The sequence below is a fragment of the Lissotriton helveticus genome, chromosome 3_1, assembly GCF_964261635.1.
Source record: "Lissotriton helveticus chromosome 3_1, aLisHel1.1, whole genome shotgun sequence".
Lineage (NCBI taxonomy): Eukaryota > Metazoa > Chordata > Amphibia > Caudata > Salamandridae > Lissotriton > Lissotriton helveticus.
In genome coordinates, this window is record NC_136061.1 from 1690933011 (window position 1) to 1690957983 (window position 24973).

The following is a 24973-nucleotide window of genomic DNA, read 5'->3' on the forward strand; positions in this document are numbered from 1 at the left end:
AACTCATTAAAAACAAGTGTATGTTCCTGGGTCCAAGGGAGGACAGTCGATGCGGCTGCCTCCTGTGTCGTTAACTGTATCAGTGGCTTGGCTAGAAATGCATACTGAGGAATCCATTGTCTGCAGTAAGAAGTGAGGCCGATAAAAGCTCGCACCTCCTTCTGTGTCTTGGGCTGTGGAAGACGTGCTATTAACTGGATACGGTCAGGTGTCAGCTGCCTACCCCTCTTGGACAGTAAGTGTCCCAAGTAGACCACTTGCTGGACACAGAATTGCAATTTGGAAGGGGACACCTTGTGCCCCATCTCGGCCAGAAAATACAGAACTGTAAGTGACGCACGCTCGCAGTCACGTTCCGAACGGGCTGTGATCAGTAGATCATCGACATACTGGAGCAGGGCAGTGTCACTTGGCATGTGAATATTGTCTAGTTGTCTCTTAAGTGCTTGACTGTAAATGCTAGGACTTTCTCAGAAACCTTGAGGTGCTCGTGTGAATTTATAGCTTCTTCCATTTAAACAGAATCCGAAAAGGAACTGGCTGTCTGGATGAATGGGGACACTGAAAAATGCGTTCTTGAGATCGATAACTGTAAAGAACGTAGCTTCAGAATCAATGGCTGTCAACAGGGAAGAAATATCTGGGACTACTGGGTACTGGGGTATGATACATTTATTAAGTTCTCGAAGGTCAATCACTAATCGATAAACTGGAGGTGCATTTGGATCAGTACGTTTCAGGACTGGAATGATAGGAGAATTACATACATTGGAGTCAGTTTCTACAACCACTCCTTGAACAATAAGCTTGTCAATAATTTTGGATAAGGCTGCTACAGCCTCAGGTGGCAATTTGTACTGTCTGATTCGTGGTAAAACAACACCTTGCTTCAAAGTCAAACGGTGGGGTGTGATATGCATACAACCTACATCAGTTGGACCTTGCGCCCATAAATGCTGTGGTACATTCAATAATCTTGGATCAAAATCACGTAATACATAATGACCTTTAAAATCACGGAGGAACAGACGGACCCCTTCTGGGGAGCAGCATATAACTGCTCCTAATTCTTTCAGTGTTTTAATGCCTAACAAATTTTCTGGACAAGATTTCGTGAGTAACAGATCTGTAGTTCGGGACAATGGACCAACTTCTAGAGTAACTGGTTTCGATATTTCATTAACAATGGGCTTTCCTGAAAATCCAAGGGAAACATTTCTAGAGCCTGAGAGTGGAGCCCCTGGAACCTCGTCATGACTGATGGTAGTCCTACTTGCCCCTGTATCAATCAGAAACTTTCTGTCTTTCCCTAATACTTGACTATGTACATAGGGACCCTCTTGATCTACAGGTATCTCGATGAGAGGCAAGCCTACCTCCCTCTCTAGGCTGTCTCATGAATATGGCTGATAATCTGGATACTCTGACTGTGCGTACTGGTACATCTGCTGTGTAACATGCTGTGTTGCAGCGATAGGCTGCGGTGCTGTAACTGTCTGTTGTGCATTCTGTGGTGGCTGAGAATTCTGTGAAACTTGTTCTTGTCTAGGCGGACGTGGTCTTTCTTTAGTTTTACCAGTAGCTATGTTGTGTTTCAGAACTGCACATTCGTTTATAAAATGACCAGGCTGTTTACAGTAATTGCATGTCCCTTTAACGGGGGCTGCAGGATGACTGGCTTGATTCGGACCCCTCTTCTGACTGTCTTGTGGAACAGATTGTGCAACTAATACTTTCATTTTCCTGTCTTTCATACGTCTCTTTTCGTGTTCCTGCTCTTCCCTGATTCTGTTCTGGTGGTACTGGAGCATCTGGAGCATCTGTGACGGAGTATTAGCTTGCCAGGTACTTTCGACTTTCAGTACTCGATTTTTAACTTGTGGACTTGAATTCTCGACTAGTTTGGTAACAAAAAGATGAGGGTACGACTCACTACTTGTTTTCAGACCACTATTAATAATAAAACATTTTTCAAATCTAGAATAGAAATCACTAGTATCTTCGTCTTGTTTCTGTTTACAGGCTGAGATGGCATCCCAATCTTCCTTTTTCGTGGCTAGTAATCTTGGCAAAACTTGTATCAATAACTCGGGCAATTCTTTAGCTTTATCCCCAAGACCGGTACCTGGTACTCGTATATTATCTTCAGTTTCTAGAGCTGTCCAATCTATATTTTTCTCTCCCACCTCCCATTCTTTTTCTTTGAGTTTTTCATATATGCCCGCTGGCAACAGGACCTTTAACATTTTAATGATATCAGGATACGTGTATTCTCCCATACGGAGCATGTCTTTTAATTCACGGTGGAACCCTGCTGGATCTTTATCGTGACAGGGAATTAGCTTTTTCATTTCTAAGAGTTCCATTTTTGTGATGGGGGTGTAAACAAATACTCGTTCTAGACCACCACCCTCTTTCTTGACTGGATGTACTTCTCGTAACGGATTCTGTCTATCTATGTAGAATGATTTACTTTCTGGGGGTGAGACGTGAACAAAATGTGGATTCAGAAACGTTCGGTATTTGTGGCGCTGTTCTAGAATGACACTAATTAAATCGGTACCTAGACCTTTCCATCTGTACTGGAGTAACTCGTTCAATACATCATGTAGAGGACCTGGATCAGAATGCTGTTCCTCATACAGTGTAATGAGGTGCTGGATCATATACATACCCACCAGTCGCTGCTCGGCTGGGGGCAGTTTCAGAAACATTTGTGCCACTATTTCGTCTGGAAAAGTGGTAGAATCAGTTGTCCACCGGACTGCTGATCGGGCTAATTCTTGTTCATGCATTGTACTGAGCTCACTATAACCTATTCGTGATTTCAGAATGTGATCGGTAGCTTGGAATACTTGCTCAAGAGAACACTGTTCTGGTGCTGGAGGAGGAAAAACTTTCTTGTAATCTAGGCGTGAATGTCGGTCGGAAAGTCGGGATTCTCGTTGTCTACCTCTTCAGTAGAAGAGTCATTCTCTTTCTCGGTTGCTTGTTTTGCTTCTTGTTTTTCGTGTATAGTTATGATTTCCCTACGGATTTTCTTGTACATACTCTCTATACAATTTTGTGTCTTGTGTTTTCCCACGGCTATATTGTCACTCCACCTAGTCAGGACTTTCATTTCTTCTGGATCTTTTTCTGGATAATCTTGCTCTCTTATTAAACAGTTAATCAAAAACTTTAAAATCATGAGCTGAGTCTCGACTTTCCTTTGAACCATGGCTTCGTGAATACTTCCTGGATTCACTCCTGTACGGATAAAACAATATATTCTGTCTAGATGTTCTCCCATATCGGGCAGGGTTTCCAAAAAGCCGGCAACCCGTCTTAAACGTAATGAATATATGACCATGTGGTCATCGCCTGGAACTGGATCATAACGACATTCAGTAAGTGCTCGCTTGATATCTACGTATGTAGTCACTTTTGGCGTACGTTGCAACGCTAGTTCATGTAGCGTCAGACGTCTTGGTTGAGGCGGGGTACTAGGAGAACCTCCCCCCGCGGCTCCTAAACTAGAATCGTCGGTGTATACTGTACGTGCTGGTAGAGTGGCTGACAAAGCGGGTACATGTACTGTGGGCTGGGCCGGGGGTGCTGTAACAGGTGCTGTAACGGGTGCTGTAACATGAACTGGACCCACGGGACCAGCGGCTGGAGGAGCAGGAATTACATTATTAACGGGAACAGGCGGAATAGGATTTGCATATTCTGGAACTGTATCGTCCAAATAGGACGAAAGAAAAATATCAGCTGCGGTCGGTTTGTGACGTAGCTTAATCGGGACCAATGGTGGCGGGAAATTACAGGGTGCTTCCGGGGTTGCTTTTGGCAAGCCCTCGGCAAGAAGAGGATACATACCCTTAATAAGGGCATTTCTCTGTCTGTCTGACTGTTCTGCTCTAACTCGTTCACCTTCTTCGATTAATTCCCTTTCTTGGGCTCTTTCTGAGGATTCCCTACTTAATTCTGTTTTTCTGAACTCTTTTTCGGTTCTTTTATGAGATTCTTTGCGCCATAACTCGATGGCATCTTTCTGGGACTGTCTGGCTTTCTTTTTCCATAATGCTTCTTCTACTCGCATGATGCACTCGGCATCCCATGTACCTGATACGGGCCATCTATATTTTTCTTCTAGTTCCTTGGTATAGTCCGCCCATAAGTCTAGATATATTATGGCATCTAAGCCATGCTTGTGATACATAAAATGTCCTGGACTGTCCCTAGGAGGGACAGGAACTGCTTCTTCGAGTAACCCTTTTCTGGTCTTTAACTGACGTAATTTCGAGAATAAAGGCATTTCCGGAATACACTTAGAACACAGTACACAATAATCACAGTAATAATATAGCAAACAAAACTCTCATACCACGACATAAAAATACATTGATAACAGTTTGAACAGAATACTACCTGATACACTGAAAACAGAACACATGAATTTCTCGAGAACGAAACTTACTAGAATTACTGGATGCACTGCTAAAAACAGTACAGAACATACCGGTCCCATAAAGAGACACGTCAGGACCCGTATCCACCTAGATGAATACTTCGTAATGGATCTGTGTACCCAAACCCAACGGACCAGGACCAAACTAGTGGTCCTGTCTAGATACTTCCCCTGCGACGGTACTCACCGGGAAGCAGAAACTGGAAGGCCTCGGACTGGACTGGACTGCTACGACGTCGGACTACGAACTTCGGAAACTTCGGTTACAGGTGGGCCTCCGGATACTTCGGACCTTGCTCTCTCGGCTTGGGCTCTGGTCTGGACGAACCGCATTCCACACCGCTTCGTCTGGATGTCGGACCGCAGCCTCCGTTTCCTCCGTGGGCCTGAGGGAGACTTGAAGCAGAAATATCTGCCGGTGCGCAGTAGAGTTCCGTCACGGCTGTAGAGGGTCAGGGGACCTGCGTGGCATCGCCAGCGCGTGAGGAAGGGGCTCGTCCCTGTTCGGGCGCCATTATGTGGTATATAAATAAATAATACCGGGACTATTTTTGACTATATTAACAATAACAGATAGCTCAATAAATAAGAGGCAGGATCCGATGTGTCCGAGTCAAAAGGATTTATTCAGGCAAAAGGGAAGGGACTGGAACGGGACAGCCTGAAATAAAACAGGAAGGAAGGAAGGCAGCTGCACCATTTCATCGACGGTGCAGCATATATATAGTAATACATTACATTACTTTACATACAGTAGGCGTAACTTATGACAAACGTAAGATAAGAGTACATGGGTGGAGAAAGAAGGCGTGTACGGGGCGTGCACTGAGACATGTGAGGTGAAACGTCACAGAAGTGTCATGAATGGGGCGGAAACATGGAGGGGGCTACTCGAGCAGCTGGGACCTTTAACCTAGTGGTGCACGCAAACGGGCAATGACGTGTTACCAGGGAGAACTGGGGGCTATGATTTCTGCGCTAGAAGAGGAGACTAAAGTCAGCGGTGTCAGGACGACATGTACCTATAGCATATCTGGTATCTGGTGTTTGGAGTACATGTTGATAGAATCCAAAAGTTATCAGGACAAAGGCTACTTGACACTAAGACTGGTGCATACATTATTCTACATGTATTGCGTGAGCTATGAATATTCTATGAATATTAATACAGTAACTCTCTTGCATGGTGACAGAAAGACTAGACCATAGCTGAAGCTGTTGATGCAGTTCAGTAGCTTAGGAATGCAGGGAAGGAGGGCTGGACTGATAACTAGAAACATAACATACTCTTGGCAGACAGGCAGGCAGAGCCAGGCCGGGCCGGGCACTGCGCGAAAGGAAGTAGGTGAAGGGTCAGGGATGCAGGTGGGGGCTGTATCGCTCCTCAGAGTGGGTTCAGGAGACTGGAGCTTGAATCTGATGTCCGAGCCCTTTTGAGGCCTAGAAATGGGACAATGCGATGAATTAACGTGCATACCGTAAAACGTGGCAACATAGGCCTAATACTCGTTGCTTTCATGAGAACTGGAAACTGGCATACTAGAGTTGGACACAACTATGATTGCGTCTTTAGTTGATCACAGGGGGATACATGCATATCGATCATGCACATATAACATAGGGTGGGGAACACGTAGGCACATATAACATGGCAAAATTTACTTTTCCACATTACTCATCCTGAGGGATACACTATGACTTAATGAGATGACTTTAGACATAGAACCATGATTTCTAGACGCGCTCATTCAACTCGATCAGCCTATTTATTTTTAACAAGTCGCTATAACCTGGGACTAGCATTTAACAGCATTTAAAGACTTGCCATTTTTAATGTCTGCTTAACGAGTATTTACTCTAATCGATTGAATTGGACAACACCCAATTCTCACACTGCCCTTAGGTCCTGAAGAAAGCCCAACGAACCTTTGAGGGTGCATAGCGGGCTGAAACATGTCGACCATCCACCAAAATGCGGTGGACTCATGATGAGTCCGTCGCTGCACGACCTTCTCAGTTTTTTATACAGTCCTCCCATAAACCAGACGGAATAAATTTTTTATTTTTAGGTAGTATGAGGATGATTTTTCAAAAAAAGAGAACCACACCTCACTTGAAGACCTCTCACTCACCATCGATTTCTGATCACTACTGTAAAAACCAGTGGTTCCCTCCAGGTGGAGGAAGCATACAAAAAAGAGACCCAATGATGATGCTGTTACGCACCTAACAAAGACGGAGATCCAAGATGAACTGCCACATGGTCTACCTGCGTGAATGAGGGTTTTTTCAGTACTTCTTGAAGTACTGACATATAGAACATAGTGGACCCTGGTAGCAGGTACAAGTAATCAAGTCCCATTTAATTTTGACTGATTAACAGGAAGCTGAATGGATCAGACCTCCTTCTTACTCCCCCATTCCCTGATTTGAATATCAACCAACATGAACATTTGCTTTTCTTTATTTTTTCTTTTTCTTTTACTTCTTTTGCTTCTCTTAGTCAAGGTTAGGTATTTCTCACACAAATGATATATTAATGTATTTTGGTAATCTTCCTATTGTATTTGTTGAAGTCTTCTCATAGTCTCTTCTCCTGCTTTCTTCTTTTTCCTCTTTCTTTCTTTCTTTCTTTCTTTCTTTCTTTCTTTCTTTCTTTCTTTCTTTCTTTCTTTTTCCTTTCTTTTCTTTTCTTTTCTTTTCTTTTCCTTCTTTCCCTCTCTTGTCTTTCCCATTTTTGAAAAATGTAAAATGCTATTGCGTTTCAAGTTGCGACTTTTCATTCTTGCTTTCTTATTCTGAGGTACTGCATCATTGGTAGCTATTATGTAATGTTTTATTCCCTCATCTTTTATATTCTGTTCCATTACCTTTTTTGCTCTTTTGTCATGTTACTTTTTGTATAATGTTGTACCTATGTTTTTACTTGCTCCAATAAAGCTCTTGAGCTAAAAAAAAAAGAACCCCATTCAGAGGGCGAAGGGGGACACAGGGGCTACTGGGTCCAACCATGGTGGTTGAAGCCATTTACTATAGATGTCCCGGACCCGACCTGCTATGGAACCTGAGCAACTGGGCCAAGTACCCCTTTTGCACTTGACTCTGATTGGTAGCTGAGTGCTAGCAGTCAACATGTATGTACAGGTTAGTGATCACAACTCCTAATTCAAAGTGCACCCAGGAATGTCAATAAAGCAATGTCCAATCAAATACTTATTCTTGTACAAAAAATAAATACGTTATGTCTAAGTCTAGACAGTGAAATGAATAACTGCATTCTTAAGCAACAAAACAATCCCCTTGAGGTCGGGGCTCTAGTATTTCTCTGGCAAATCCTTGTCCCACATTTGTCCTTGAAATGTGGCTGGAGTTATTCTCCATTTACTGGTGGCTGAATCCAGAGAATGCTCACTAGTAGACCTTACTCAAGACTTTCCCTTTGCCTCTTAATAATTAGTCAAAAGTGTCTATGTCAGCAGTGAGTCTCCCAGGGTCCAACAGGCCAGATTCAAGCCCTACCATCACTGCAGCACAGAAGCACTCGGTGTTTCAGCGGGTGCCCCAACTACATGCACTCTCAAGTTCTGGCTCTGTTTGGGGAAGTGGGGCTGCTTCTAGTATACGCTGCAGCCTCAGGCAGGAGCTAGCTCTCGCCTGAGCAGCACTGCCAGATTTCCCATTGATCGGAGAGGCTCTAAGCCTTTATAAATGTGGTAATTTTGTGTTTAACCGATGCAAGATGGCGATGATCTTCGGCTCCCAACTAGACCCTAAAGATTGCACAACAACCTCCTTAGCATCCCCCCCAAAGACCGTGGTGTCAATTTAAGTTGCAGATTTAAATGGGCTGGCTCGTCCCAGCTTCTATTTTTCCCGGGTAATGAGCCAAACGTTTGGCAAAAGCAGTGCGGTCTGTCCTTCCTGGCATAGAGGGTTGCTGCCATAATTTCAGGAAAAGTGGAGGCTCCTCACTCCACAGTGGCCCCTCCTGGCACATGGGGTCCCAGGTCAATCACACATGAGTCATGGTGGGCTTGTCGGCACAATAACTTCAAAGTTGGCCAATTCTAGAAAACAGGGTCACTGTAATTAGGCAGTACAGGCTTGATGCTCCCTGCTCAAGATGCAGGTCCAGTCCTTCTCACTCAGGCAGGAGGGCTGCAGGGCAACAGAGTGGAAGTCCTTCTTGCAGCAAGCAGCACAGCAATTCTGTTAAGTCTTTCACAGGTCCAAATGTGTGTCGAGTTGGAGGTCCAATATTTACACCTGGTGCCCGCTTTCAATTAGGAGAAGACTCTAGAAGCTTCCACTCCCCCCACCACCCGGAGGTCTCCCTATCCCCAACTTGTCTGGGTGCATGAAAGACTAGTGCAAACCCTTTGTGAGTGTCAGGCAGAGCCTTTGTTATGTGCAAGTGTGGTAGTTGACAGTTTATGCCCCTTATTAAGTCAGAGTGGCCCATCTTAACAGGTAGGTTCCCTTTGTCTAATTGTCTGTGAGCAATTCACAAAAACCAACTGCTAGCTACAATTAGTCATGTCACTCAGAAACAGGCTGCAGGCATCAAATGGTTAGGACAAGAAAATTAAAACTTTCTAAAAGTGCTTTGTTTTAGAGTTGTTTACTAAAATCTTGCTTAACCATTTAATTTTCATAGATGCAAATGCAGTACCATGCTGATTGTGCTACAGTTTGGCTAAATAAACTACAGATAATGCAAAACATAAGTGAATCAAAAGTAAAAAAAAAAACACTTGTGCTATGAGGAAATCTAGAGACATTCACATTGTCCCACAGCACTAAAAGAGGTGTCAGTTATTGATTTGTCAGAGAATGTTCACCTAGCATGTGAATGAGAGGTCACTTCTTCTGGCCACAGGAAGCCGCAACTAACCTGCTGCAACTCCTGCTGCCTCCTGCTGCTGGCTGGGGTGGTACACGGTCTCCCAGTGCGCCCAGCACACCGCAAAGCAAAGTGGGCAGGGCTGCCCTTCGGACAAGCCGTAATGGCATCAGTGCACTTCTACAGTAAGGGTCACTTCTTCTGGCCACCGGTGGCCCCCACTAACCTGTTGCATCTCCTACTGCTGCCGGGTTGGGGTGCGACATGGTTTCCAAGTGAGCCTAGCGCACTGTGGAGCACAGTGGGTGGGACTGCCCTCCTGACACACCATTAAGGCATCCATGCACTCCCGCAGTGCAGGTCACTTCTTCGGGCCACCGGAGGCCCCAACTAACCTGCTGTATCTCCTGTTGCTGCCTGTTGCTGCTTTCCTGGGGTGGGACATGGCCCCCAGCGCACCCAGCACACTGCAAAGCAAAGGAGGCGGGGCTGCCCTCCTAACAGGCCGTAAAGGCTTACAAGCCCTCCCACAACAAAGCCCAGGCTAAAGGCAAGCCCATCTGTGCCCATCAGAGCCCAGAAGAGGCTGAGCTGGGCCACTTCTCTGAGATAATCTACACAGGATATTAAGGTTCTGTCTAACCTACTTTTGAACAGAATTACCTATTCTGAGACATAGTAAACGGGACTAGTCACCCCAGTCATATTGACATTGTACCTAGCAGAGCCTGTGTAAACTCTTACTTGTCATCTTTTAAGGGATGGAGAAAAGCAAAGCGGAGGAGGGTGTGGGAGGTGGGGTAGCAGGGAAAGGGAAAAAAGCTAGGAAAGCGGGTAAACATGCTGGAACCAACTGTGTGCTAGATCATATCAACAGCTTGCTAGTCTAATGAGAAGGGATTTTAGATACGCAAGTGGCGATTTCTCCATGCGCCCCGGGTAGTGAGATATCTTCAAGTAACATGCCTAACAACCCAAAATGTTTAAAAGAGTTAGTGGTAAGAATCATGCTCCTTGTGACCATGAAGTTGAAATTCACACTGAGAGAGTTCCCTCACCATCATTTGATATATGCCCACAGAGTCAGTCTGACCCAGAGATTTTCTGTAGTACCGTATTTACTCCCTGTCTTGATTTGAGCAATGCCTCCAAGGTCGCTAATACCCCACCATTTCCAGAGGCGACAAGCAAAATACTATTAGATTCGCTTCATTGCAAACAGAGTGTCTACTGGCTTATCAGCGACCTCAGAGCAGAAGTGGGAGCTCTGAGGTCCACAAATGCCAAAGATCCTGCCTTCTTAGTGAGGCTTCATTAGGAGCAACCAGTCAACCTACACAGAAGCCATCCACCACCGTGTTGCCCCTTTAGGGCAGGAGGGCTCCCTCAGCCCAAATTCGAACTTAACCCACTATTAATAATCTTTACCAATGGGCATACGGCAAAAGCGTCCCCAAAGATAATCCCCTTCCGAACCCTAGGATAGGGAGAGGCTACCCCAGTATGAATAAGTCTTCACCAGGCTCAACAATCTTTCAGTGATGTCTGCCATTTGGCAAATGTCCACTGTACTGAAACTCCTAGTATTGCTATCAGTCTAAAATGGATATTGAGTTTAGATCGGAAACAAGGTTCATTGAGTGCTTCAGTCCTGACCTGCAGATATATTTTATAGTTCTTATGGATCATACAACCAAATTATTAGGTGGAGTAGGAAGCGGTGAATACCAGAAACATGTACATTATTTCTCCAACAACCACATTAGACACAGTTACTTAATATTGTAATGTCTAGTACAACTTCTGTCAACTGATTCTTAATATTTCAGACCCCTGGGTGGCAAGTTCCAGGTTTTGCTCATTACCTTGTGGACTAATTGACATCTTACTGCCTACAGTCTTTTGAGTATTCGGTTTGGGATACATCCAAGCATATTACCATGTAGGTGAAATACATTACTTGCAAAGACATCAGAGAATTTGTTATGTTTCCTCCTTCAATTTAGGTCTAAAACAAGTGGCGAATGACACATGAAGCCTAATGCTACCAATCTTACTGAGTTATGTAACCACTTCATTACTTCACCAATTGTCCCTCAAGTCCAGAAAGAAATAACAGAAATTCCACTCCTCCAAAAATCGACTACAGATTTTTTAACATTATCAAAATAATGCCCATCAAAATGTTGATGGAGCAATTTACTTAGAGCAATCAGAGTTTCTCGAAGAAAACAGGCTGTTAGACTTAGACCAATCTCCAATATGCAAGAAGTGAATCTGCTCAGCTTTGAATGTTTGCTAATTGTTCTGCTTATCCTAACTCTATGCTTAAACTACTTGAAATTACTGGGTTAATAGACATGAACAACAACTTAGAGATAGTGGGGTATATTATCAAGGGGTTTATCTCCGCTTTTTTGGCTTTAAAAGCCAAGAAAGCGGAGATAAAATTATCTCCCTATTACCAAGCTGTCGCTAACACCAGTTAGTGACAGCTAATAGGAGATAGCGACCATCTTGGGCCCCGCTTTGCATGTCAGTGATATTTATCACTAATGACATGCAAAGTGGGCGTGCCAAGATGTTAGCGACTGGAAACAGTCGCTAACATCGCTATCTCCTATTACCAACTTTTGGAGATATTCGCGCTAAGCGCGAATATCTCCAAAAGCTAACACCTGCCCTGAGCAGTTCTTCACCATGTTATCCAATGGGGGGTGGATAACATGGCTAAGAGCATTTGCTCGATAATGCATGAATATCGCTGACTTTTCAGCGATATTCATGCATTGCGGCCGTTTTTTATCGCATTTGCGATAAACCTTGCTAATAGCAAGGTTTATCTGCGATAAAAATCGCCGATGTGCGGCGATAATTTTTGTCTCTAAACAAGTTAGAGACAAAAATTATCGCTAGTTGTTGGTAATATACCCCAGTGTTTTACAAAATAATTATCATTTTATTAAGCCTCACCACATGGATAAAGCTCATCATCTTACCCTTGTTCCAAACCACATCAGAACTTTAGTTGAACCCACCAGTTAAAACAAAGTGATAATCTTAGAACAATGGTTCCAATGTGGTTAGCATACATCAGTTGATCAGTCATACCTAGAAAACACGTACAAACAAATACAGCTGAGGTGTGAGCCTACTTATGTTTGACATCAACCAGCACTTACATCAGTTTAAGGGGAAGTCAGGACTAGGGATCCTAGATTATGGAGCTTTGGATATTGGTACTAGACTGCTGTTCATCAACCATTCGATCCTGAAGGTGGTAAAATACCCAATGTAGAGTTTACATGGTTTTCCTCCCTGTACTGAGGAGGGATCGGTATGAAGACCTCGATGATTAGAATTAGTAATTTGAAACATGTCACTGATATTTGCTAAGTAAGCCACAATCATCATCATTGATGACTATTTGTTTTCTAAGGTTTTCCAGTTTGATTGCTTCAACAGTATTTTAATTCAATTTAAATATGCTTTATGACAGTATACGTCCCAAATCAAAGCGTATTGGCTAGGACTTCATCTGTAATTTCTCATAGTACTGCTGCTAATCCCAATAGTAACAAATGGTTTCCACTTTTTTAGTCTACCAAAAGTTTTCATTTTTGACTGCCCAGTTTTTGGACATTTATGTAAGTGGGTCTCACTACCTGGGCCTCTCTCATGATAAATTCATGGTAGTTTGACTGAGCATGTTAGCTGCCGGAGTCTACCTTTTAGAAATAGTTGCTGCTGATCAGCTATGTTAAGGGGCACTGGGCTGGTTACATTTGAAAAACCGTGGAAAACTGTGTGTGCATGTCTGCGGACTCCACATATGAGACTGCCATAGTTTACAGCTCAGTAATTGCTCACAGTTAGCCAGGCATAAAACCACTCTGCAAGGATAGCTGCTGACCTGGGTAGTGCTTATAATGTTAGTGGGCATTCAGAGATAGGTCAGTGGTGTTTACTAGAAATCTGCAGTCCTTTCACTGTTTTATACACATAGGTGAATCTTGACCTAAAGGGCGATTTCACTCCACATAGGCCTACACAGTTCAGCAAAGTGTCAAACTGGGGTAAAACATGCATACCAAGTTTGAGTTAGTACTTCCCAACATACTATATCCACATCTTATGGGACTTTAGGAATGGTCATATTTCTCTGGATCAGTTTCTTAGTGGGTCCCAGTCCGCTGTCCTCCCTACTTGGCCAAGTTAAATAGTTTGCCCTCCAGTGGATGGAAGAAAGGCCTCCACACACAAACAGAGCAATTATCAATGCCTGCCTCAGCTTCGCATGAAGGAAGGGGTGAAAAGGAAATCTGCATTTGATAATCAACTTGCACATTGCACCTGGGATTGGACAGCCCATAACAACGAGAAGAAAGTGGGAGGGCCAGGCGTCTGAAGTCAACACAAGAGGGGCTCACCTTTAAAGTTTGGATGGGACGGCATGAGGCATTGATGTCAGTTAGGGACAGAGCTAAGGTCCTCATATTTGCTCTTCCGAAGACAAATTTAAGTCTCCCTGATGGAGTCTCCCAGAATGCTGTCCAGAATGGTTGTGAGTCGGGTGGGGAAATGATGTGCCATCATACAGTGAGTGCATCTAAAATTTGTAACCCCCCTTAAAACCCCATAAGAAATAAGAGACATTCGAGGAGAGCCTAGACTTGGGAGGCGAAGAAGATGGAAAAAGTGGCAAGGTAAAATGAGAAGCCACCTGATGCCCTGCAAAGATTGACTAAGGAATGTGTTACTAGCTGAACCCCTGGATTACGATTGGTCTCCCTTGGAGTCTGTGGTGCTGGCTCACTTATGGTCCCTGAGGAATGGTTGTGGGAAACACCTGGACTCCTATGACCACACAGGTGCCCTGCATGACAGCAAGGAAGTTCTGAGGGCAGGAGTGTAGCATGCTGGTTGGTAGCAGAGGGGCTGTGCAAGATGCCCCCACCAGCAGGAAAGAAGTACCTGGAGTCAGGTACAAGAGAAGGCTGGTGCAGGGAACCCATAAATCCATCTCCCCACAGAATGTTCTCCTTTAGAGGCCTGTTGAAAGTGTGATCAGTGGCTAGATCTGGTCACCAGAAACAAAATGAGCAGAAGATGACAGAAATTGGTCCAGCAGTGGCCAAGATATTCCCTTTCCAAGATTGCCCGGTAAACATAGAGAACGTTAATGTGTGGCAGTCCACATCATTATTAATTTGTTTATTTGGGGATAGGAGCATGCGTGGACCCTTCTTTCTGTGGCACCTTTGGTCCCTCAGGCCCCATGTACAGGGCATGATACAAATTTGGAGTCCCAGTGGACCCTATCCATCTGAGAACGTAAAAAGCAGCGTGGAGGCCGACAAGTTCCCCTTTGGAGCAGTATGCCTCCCTCACTGCCCAAGGCTATGACTAAGGGAAGCAGGAGCACAATGTCACTGTCTCCCAGCCCCCTTAACATTAGGTTTAGGACAAGGAAACAGCCTGCTCCTGTGGACTGCACAATGTGTGCATTGTGTGTGAGAGCCAGCTGGGCTGCAGGGAACTTGGGGCTCCCCTCCATGGCGTTCGAAGACCCCTGATCCTATGGGTTCCCCAAGTGGAACAGGGGCAGCCATCAAATTCCAAAGACATGTGGCACACAGCTGCAACCAGCAATGAAACAGTTGGTGACTAATACAATTTGAGCTGTTTTTTTGCTTTTCACTTGATTTATGTCCTCTGACAACTATTTATGCTGTGCTCTGGGCAAAAGGAAAAATTGGAGCTAATTCCTCATGAGAAGAGATATTCAACTTGCAATAGAGATTTTTGTCAATCTGCATGAAATTTTACAGGTCAGTAATTCTAGGAGTCTTTCAGCATGTAACTATTTCACATGCAACTTTAAAGTTTTTTTTTTGTCTGCTGGGAAAGGAGGTACATTTGATTTTACCAATCAGTTTGTCTGCTTTCAATTTCTCCACATGCAAGAACACATGCAATACGGTGGAGTGAGATTAAAGCACACACTTGTTATTTTGATATTAGGGGCTGTAGTTTTTTTAAGTTTTGCAAATGTCAAGATTTAATATTGTTAATCAAATCTTCTTGGTATGGGAGATTCCCACTCATTCATGAAAAATATCATGCAGTGGTCTTTTGGTGCTTGCTTGGTTTCAAAGGACTCTGTGCTCTTCAAAAGCTTCACTGGGTGCAAATGCTGGACCTCTGACACAACCACTTCAATACACTTATGGACCTGTGGATACTCTGCCAGGAAGACAGACTGCTGTGCCGCTGACGGACCACCACTCCGCTGATCTACACTCTGCTGGACTCCTGCTTTGCTGTGCTGATCTGCTGCCTGCTGCTCTCTTGCCTGGACCGCCATCTCTTGAGATCAGAAACCAGAGTGACTCCAAGGGCGTATTGTATGGCCTCCTGATCTGAAGCCTCAGAGACATAACAGTTTCCAACCTCCTTGTATCTGCACCTGGACTCTGCCATCTGTGAGTTCACTCTGCAAAGTGGTGCCACCCCCGACCAGGACCCTTGGAAGTGGGCCTAAGATGCTGGCAGTGGAACTGACGCAACTTCTCTGCTGAGCTATGCATCCTTGAAAAGAACCAAAGCATCTCCTCGGCTGAGCGGAAAATTCCGATGCAGAACCAACACATTGTTGCTGCTTCGTGGTTTGGACACATGTGAAAAGACTCATGTCGCCGCTACACTTTCCCCGGCACATATCCTTGCATCTCCTTTTGACTGCATCCTAGAAGACAACGTCAACACTCTGCATTGCAGCTTTACCACTCATCGGAATCGATGCATCGCCTTGACTGTGCATCGCATCCCTGACTCCAGACTTTACATCGCGAGCCCTGTCGAAGGGATCCTCGACGTTGATGCAACAGAAACCAGCACTGCAGCCTCACTGCATCTTGGAGCTGACGCATCATCTTGGCTGCACAACGCATCCATGCAATGCTCCGCAACCAGGATTTAAGGTACTCTGTTCAGTAGTTCTGACTGGGTCCCTGTAGCCAGCCTGAATTTATTATATTCAGATCTAATTTTCTAACCTGCTATGTGATCTATTTTTGGTGCTTTTGCTTTATTACTGTTTGAAGTGTTGCAAAGAATATTTCAGGGTTTGGTTGTGGTTTACACTGACTAGGATTGCGGTTGCAGTTGATCAGGGCTCATACCCCAGTCAACCAGCAGCACAATTTCTAACACCAGACTACTTTCTCCATGAAGATACTAAAAGGTGTCTGTGTCCAGGTAAGAATTCCAAATAGTGTGATTTCTGGAGAAGTCTCTTGAGGTTATATAGGCAAGGCCTGTCAGGCAAGAGCTTTCGGTGAGGCTAACCTGCCTGCCTTATGAAGCACCTAAGTTCCAAAATTGTGCTCTTCTGTTTAGCTCATTAACCATCATTCCTGGTAAGGTAGCTTATCCATAAGGAGCCACTCAGACTTTGTGTTTATTCTTTCCAGTTTGATTAGGTTTAGGAATACTTTATATATTGCAAAAGGGAACACCTGGCTTGCTTGTAATTTGTTGACTATAATAAATAATTTGAAAACATTTAAAGATATTCTACTGTGTGGCATGGAGTGCTTGTCTGGGGGCATCTTAAACGTCTGTGAATAATTGTGGATCTGGCACAAAATTTCGCTTCCTTATTCAAGAAATGGGATATCAGAGGCTGAGGGAGGTGCAGTGGGGGTTAGTTGTCCCACTGAAGCCAGATGATCTGGCATTAACTATTAGGATTTTTGGTTGGTAGCTGTAAATCTAAATCTGCAGTTGCTTACCCGTCACCTGAGCTGCACCTTCCTCATAAGATGCCCTATGTGGTGGTCATTGTTTAGGTACCAAGCAAGTGGCAGATGTTTTATAAAAACACATCATCTGTTCTCAACAAAGCAGTACACTGGGGGAAGAAGCTTACTCAAACTGATAGTTTTAGTCACTAATGGTTCACCAGGTTTCTTGGGAAAGATGTACTTGTTGATCGTATTGTAGCTTTGTTCCTCACTTGCGATGAAGCAAACCTTGCAGATAACCTCTTCTCTCTGCTGCCCTAATCGAACTGGCATCTTGCATCTAGAGATTTTACAAGCTTCTAGTACCAAATTAGAATATTATGGTGGGAAATAAAAAGGGAGCAGATAGTATTAGACGATTGAGAGTGGATGTGTTCCCGTATGGGATGACCTGGGTCCACAGCAACACCCATTGTCTTTGACACTGCCCCATATTTACAAGGGTGGCGTAAACCTGTTCTTACCCTGGTGCAATGAGGAGAAATGTTTATTGTCTCCTTGTTTTTGCTGTTTTCATGTGTGCTCCATTGTGGAGCACACATGGAAACAGCCAAACATCAATGATTGTTTATGTGCAGGAAGGTGTCTACTCCTCCACATAAACAATATTTGTTTTTAAATGAGGCTTTGCAACGTCCATGTGTGCTGCATTAAGCAGCTCATAGAAGTTACAAAACGCCATCTCAAGATTGTTTATGTGCAGGAAAGGACCCCTTTCTCCAAATAAACAATCACTCCCCTCAACGCAGGCAGCATTGCACTATTGTGAAGGGTGGCTGTGTTAACATTAGGCAGCTAAAATTACCACCAGCACAGGGGGAAACACAGCGCTGCACAATATTCTTGCAAATATGGTGGAGCTCTGCATTTCTAAAGTGACAGAGCGTGTTGTCAGCCTTCTAGGCTTAACGACACGCTTCACTACTTTCTTTGTAAATATGCCATTCAGTCACCTATATTGATTTAACAGAATCTTCTAATATAGAATTGGTATGAAATGCTTTCCACTCTAGATGACTGATTCCCTAGTTCTAGTTTCTGCATCCATTTTTATTTGAAAGAGCAGATACAAGAATATGGACCTTCGTGTGTCAACATACTAAAATTATCCAGCCGCTTGTTCCTATAGCAATTCCCAGGCTTCTCAAAGCTGTGGTGCACATATGTGACAGTTTGGAGAGATGTTTAGTGCTGCTTGACATTTTTGCACTTTATATTTAAATGAATATGTTTATTTGAGTTGTTAATGTTTTATAACTTCTGCATTTGTTTGTATGACCTTAGTCGAAATAAACTAATGACTGTGTTTGAAAATATGATATTAATCTTTGAAGGGCCTAGAGATGTGTTATATTCTACATACCAATACAAAAGTATCCTGATCCCTTTGTGCACAGCTCTTCAAAACAAGATACAATGAAGAAAAACGCATTTGCTATTTGTGACTGAAAAGGAAATCCTGGTTTGACTGTTGCAGCACAGCTGCTTCTGTACTCAACATCCAGTGTGAACCTCTAATGACAGAGGAACTAATCTAAGTCCGAAAAAGAGAACCTCATGAACAGGCCAAAAAGCTTACTTACATCTTAATATAGTGCGGACTCCCACCTATGCCTGCTCTGGACACTGGATGCCCTAGGTTCACTGTTGATAACAGTGTTAAATCTTTTCAACTTTATTTGATTGGATTGCCTATCTCTGTTCATTTGACTATATGTACTGTGATATCATACTTGATATGAAGGATATGGGGCCAGATGTATCAACATTGGATTTTGCGATTCTATAATAGCAAATTTTACTGATTCGCTATTATAGACTTGCAATGTATGTAGGTTTTTGCCAACATTCTGGGATTCCTACGCATTCCTTAGTTGCGATTCACAAATTGCGAGTCACATATAAGGAATGGCTTCCCATTTATTTCTTTGGGCCTAGAGGCCTATGGGAATGAATGGGAATTCCATGCACAATTTGCAAGTACCCTATAGGTACACACAAATTGCGCATGCAATTTCAAGGGTGCCAAAATGACACCCTGGTGCACCCCTGAAATATGCATGAGCGCCACATGGCACTTAGAAAAATGCAAAAAAGTGCATGTTTCTAGGACTTTGTAAATTACCACCAACTAGAAATTGGTGGTAATTTGCGATTCCTTAATGCTAATTCAAAATTTGCGATAGCTACAAGAATTGCATTTAGGGAATCGCAAATTGCAATTCCATAACTGCATTTGCAATTTGGATAATAGCAAATAATTGCGATTACTCATATTGTGAATTGAAAATATTTCAAACATTGCCAAACGCATTTTTGCGTTCGTAAACGGGCCGATTCTGAGAATCGGCCCATTACCGATCGCAAAAAGCATTGATACATCTGGCCCATGGAGTCTAATGGCTGGGTTGCTGATCTTGGAATATCAAGTCATTTGTCTTAATGTCTCATAATGTCAACTCCAGCTAGTGAGCAAAATGTATATGATTCTTAGCGAGGGGTGCCAACCCCAAAACTTGTGCCGCTTGGGGCGGACTGCACCCCTGCCTCCTCCTTCCTATGGCACTGTAGCAAATCAATAAGGATACATTTATGAGTTGATTGGAGCAGAATTCCCATGCGGAATGCTGATTCTTCAAGTCTTAGTGGTACTTGTTCCTGCACTGGTATTTACTCAAACAGGAACAATTGGCCCAAATTAATTGCCGGTAAATCAGGCTGGGAAAATGAAGGGTCTGAATAGTAGCACATACCCCTTCCGTCACTTACCCCGACACACAGGCAAGGAACTGGGAATCATGGGAAGCTTGCCCACCCATTAGCAATTCTTAATTTCCCTTTACCACCCTCTGTAGCCTTTCACTGCATTCACTGATCACCTGCTCATAGCAGGTCTTACATTTTTGAGTTCATCCCCAATAAAAAGGTAATGCCGTGCTTAAGGCTTCTTGGTAAATCTGGATCTTCTCCAATCTTTCAAATAATGCACAGTTCTCTTTTGCTCTGCAGCTAGTTTAACACCAGGCAAATATTAATACACATATCCACAAGGGACAAACTACCTTTAACAGTCATTTCATTTAGGCCTGCCAAGTATCACATCTAACTTCTTGTCTCTGTTGTAAGTACTTTTTGAAAGGAGTTGCGGATCAGGCCACATTTGGTTTATTAACAGGACTGGTATCCCGGTAATACTGATTTTAGTGCCATTATGATTTTGGAACTTAATTTGAATTGAATTGAACTATAAAAGGCTGCAGACATTTTACATCTTTTCCCCTGCACAAATGAAGTCTGGTAAATTCTGACTAAATTTATACTGAGAAAATAAGGTGTATTTTGATGTTTTCAACTTACAAAAGTGGAAATCATGCACTATTTTTGCATTATTCCCTATTCTCAGCTGCGAAACTGTGTTGATGTGGTTATACCATGTCTGATTATAATGGGACCTACAGTATTGGTATCCACTGATAAATAACGGGTACGTTTTAAGAAGTCCTTAATCCACATCCACAGCTTCATTCCTTCAATGTCATTTATTTTTCAGATCCAGTTAACATTTGAGAATATATTTGTAGATCCTTAGTTAAGTGTGTGGTGCTGGTAATAGTATATTCTATTAGGGACTATAATAGTCTGGAAATTACAGTATTTATTTGCTGGTTCAGAATGTCGATGAGGTTGCCTTTCTTGTTGTATATAGAGCAATGCAACATTCCAGAAAATAAACACAACGTGTATAACACTTTGAGAAAACTAGCAGCACTGAAATGTTAGGTAATGTAAGATGCACCTTGAGGTAAATCAGATAAATACCCTGACGTTTATTTATTAAGAGATATATAGAGGAGATTTCTAGAGGCAATACTAATATTGGCTCAGGAAACCATTTCAGCACATGGAAGACATCTGAGCCGCTGATTCTCACTGATGATTTGCCAATAGATTGGATTCTTAATAATCTAGCAAGACGATGATAATCGCCAACATTTCCATTCCATCAACTCCTAATTGGACCACCTCATTGTTTAATTTAGTTTGTTTTGATCCTAAAGTTCCTTTTATTTTTCACTGTCCACTGTGTGCATTCATTAATAAAGCAGTTGTGCCAAATATGACAAATTGAAACTGTGTTCATCGTTTCATATAGTAATAATGTGTATTGCTTATGTTGTATAAAAATACGATCCTGCTTATAAATGCTATAAAATTGAATAAGTGACTATCAGGCACATGCATCAAGGTAGGATTTTGCGCGTTCTTAATTGCGATGATTAAGGAATCGCAATTAAAGACTCGCAAGTACCTATGCATGTAGGAATCGCTGTAAAAATAGTGATTCCTACACATTCCTTATTTGCGACTTGCAAATTGCGAGTCGCAAATAAGGCATGGCTTGCTATTCATTCCTAAGGTCCTACATGAATGGGAAATTGCATGCGCAATTTGCGAGTACCAATAGGTCCGCGCAAATTGCACATGCAATTTCAGAGTGCAAGGGTGTCAAAAAGACACCCTGTTGCATCCCTAAAATTTATCTGTGCACATATGTTGCGCAACATGAAACTTTGAAAAACGCACAAAAGTGAATTTTTCAAAGTTGTTGAAAATTACTATGAAGCTTAATTTCATGGTAATTTACGCCCCCTATTGGTGAAATCGCTAATTGTTTTACTGTGAAGCATTGCATTTAAGAAATCTCAATTTGCGATTCCTTAAATACAATCGCAATTTAAGTCATCGCAATTTAGAGATTACCGGTCACAAAGGGATAGATTCTGAGAATCTGCCCGTTTGCGACCGTTTTTTCTTTTGATACATGTGCCTGTTAGTCACTTAGTCAATGGACATTGGTAAGACGAAACATTGGAAAACTGAGTTTAAGTGATAAATTCAATCTGAGACGTGCAGAAGTCACACTGATCTCTTTCAGACGCACATAAAGTAGCTGAAATATGTTACTAGGTGTAAACATGATATATATAGAAAAGCCTTGGAATTAGGCTCGGTGAAATCATCCATTCTTTATAACTCCTTCATTATTTCAGATTTTCTTAATTAAGCTAATATCACTAAAGCAGAATTTTGAACTTTTAAAGCGTAGCTTTATCTCTAGTGTTAGAAATGGTGGTCTCTAGTTGGCAACAGTTTGCACCTTTATCCAAGTAGGGACCTTTCTTCCTAGTCAGGTTAAGGGGGATACACTTCACTCCCAGCTCACTCCCTTTGGTAGCTTGGCACGAGCAGACAGGCTTATCTCACAGGCACTGTTTATAGCATTGGTGCACACATACAGTAATTCAGTGAAAACACTACAAATGTACACAACACAAGTTTAGAAAAATGAGTAATGAGTAATCTTGATCTAAATCAAAGAAAACCAAAAACTAAACAAATTTACAATGCAATACTGTAAAAATAGTAACTTCGCAAGATAACCATTACATTGCAGAAATAGCTGAAAAACACACTTCTTCTGAGTCTGTAGCTCCGTCCAGGGCTACAGCTCAACGTTTCAGTACGAGATCAGCTAAGGCAAAGACAGACTTGAAAACAGTACCTTTCTCATTGTGGTCGAGACAATGGTATGAGCCGGTTGGGGCAACCGCTGCGGTTGGATTTCTAAAATGGAAGTGGTCCAGGGTGCGGTGCCATGACGATGCGGTGCAGGCAGCTGCTTGGTGATGATTGTCCAGACGGCTTCAGTGAGGCCTAGGCTTATGGTGCAGGGTGAAGTGGTTCTCGATGCGATGCTGGCAGGTTGCGGTGTAGGCGACGGAGCCGGTTGATGTTCCGGCCGAGCAGCTTCGGTGTCAGTGACGTCCAGTCAGGGTGAAGCGAGGTGGTGTGGAATACGATGCCCACAGGATGCTGTGTGAGCAACGGCTCGGTGACAATCATCAAGACGGCATCGGTGAGACCAAGGACGTGGTGTGAAGTGTGGCGATGCCTCCTGCGGGGCCTTCAGGACACAGAATCCTGCGACGGACTTGGTGACAGAGGCGGTTGCCCTTTTCTTCTGTGGCAACTGAAACCAGCAGCTCCAGAGACTGTGCCCAGAAGGATGGCAAGGTCTTTGCTTTTCCTGAGACCTCTTGAATAGGGGCAAGCTCCACTTCCAAGCACTTGAAGATACTTTCTCAAGCCGGATACACACCCAGTTCCTCTCCTTGGCAGAAACAGCATCTGCAGGCAAAACCCATACAGCACACAGCAAAGGGGCAGTACCCCTCCTCCAGTTTCTTCCACCTCATCTCCTTGGCAGAGCTTCCTCATGTAGTCCAAAGGTTATCTAAAGCTCAGGGGTCTGGGTCCCAACTTTTTTAGTACAAAATCCTTTCTTCTCTGGTGGCAGTGAAGCCTTTTGCCCGACCAAAGCCAGTTCTGTCAACTCCAGTGCAGCTTCCTCGCAGGAGGTGGAGACAGCATTGCCCAAAGCAGACCAGGCCCATTCCGGTGTTAAAGGAATCTCCCCCCTACTCTAAATACAGCCAAGGTCTATTCAGCCCATACCTGACTCACCCTAGAAAGGACACACCTAAACCCCCCAAGTGGATGTCTGAATATAACGCACATCCCCAGCCCCTGTCACTCCAAAGTCAGATAGGCAATGCACAAACCTAATAGAGCACATTATGGCTAAGCAAGAAAATAGCTACTTTCTAAAAATGGTATTTTCAAACACAGAATGTAGACATCATCCTTAATAAAAGATGCATATTTATATTCTGAGTTCAGGCATACTGAACTGTATTTTCCAATCTTGTTCTCAAGGCCAGTCATACTAATACAATGTTATAATTAATTCTCCATTATATCCTATGGTGAAAAATGAATTCTCAGTATTTCACTATTAGGACATGTTACACAGATCAAAACATGTCCTACCTTTCACATACATTGCACCCTGCCCACAGGGGTTCCTGGGGCCTTCCTTAGGGGTAACTCACATGCAAGAAAAGAGAAGGTTCAGGCCTGGCAAGTGAGTGCACTTGCAAAGTCGACATGGCAGTACACGACTGCCTGCAGACACTGCAATGACAGACATGAGACCCTGTTGCAAGGCTGCTTGTGTAGATGGCACCATTAGTGCTGCAAGCCCACTGGCAGTATTTGGTGTACAGAACCTGGGCACACTCAGTGCACTGTACTAGGGACTTAACAGTAAACCAAATAAGCCAATAATGGAAACACCTATCCATGAGAACAATTTACAGAGGGGGCATCTAGACCAGCAAAAACTAAGTCAACACACAGCAAAATAACAGGATGCAAGGCCAGAATATAGGGGAAACCCACAGCAATGATGCCAGGTCTAACATCTAGGTTTATCATTATCAATAAAGGAAAGCAACCGTTTTGTCTAAAAATGTAATCATCTATTTAGGCTGTGTGTCATGATTTTGGTACCTTTCATATCTAAACTTTATGGTGTTATAGGGGGGAGTCATGCAAGACCAGCCCATGTGCATTATTAAAGACATGATGTGATGTGGTTAGCCTATATAACTTTCTACGTGCCACCCCAGGTACCACTCTAAACAATGTTGCGTGTAAACGACTACAGCATTAGACACATTTTAATACAAATAATGGTGCAAACTCGAATGACCGCTGGGTGGATGATAGAAAAAAATGCTGCTGATCAAGTTCTTAGAATGAAATTAAGTGATAGAAATAAATAGCAACCACATAAATTGGAAGGTAAAGCAAATGTTAACTTCTATTAGAATACCGGGCAGAAGTGTCTGCATAGATACAGCAAATGCCTGTCCCCAGCAGTCTGCTCTACGACCACCCCCAGGTGAATGCGTTTTCATTCATCAAAGTTGCCAGTGAACTATGTGGGGTTGCGAAGCTCTGGTT

General features: G+C 43.2%; 1 protein-coding gene across 1 annotated transcript in view; it reads right to left on the minus strand.

Moving 5' to 3' along the window:
• The window catches only part of LRP1B (LDL receptor related protein 1B), a 3812342-nt gene that overhangs the window by 1886880 nt on the left and 1900489 nt on the right, over positions 1-24973 (minus strand). The gene's annotated exons all lie outside the window — the stretch shown is intronic.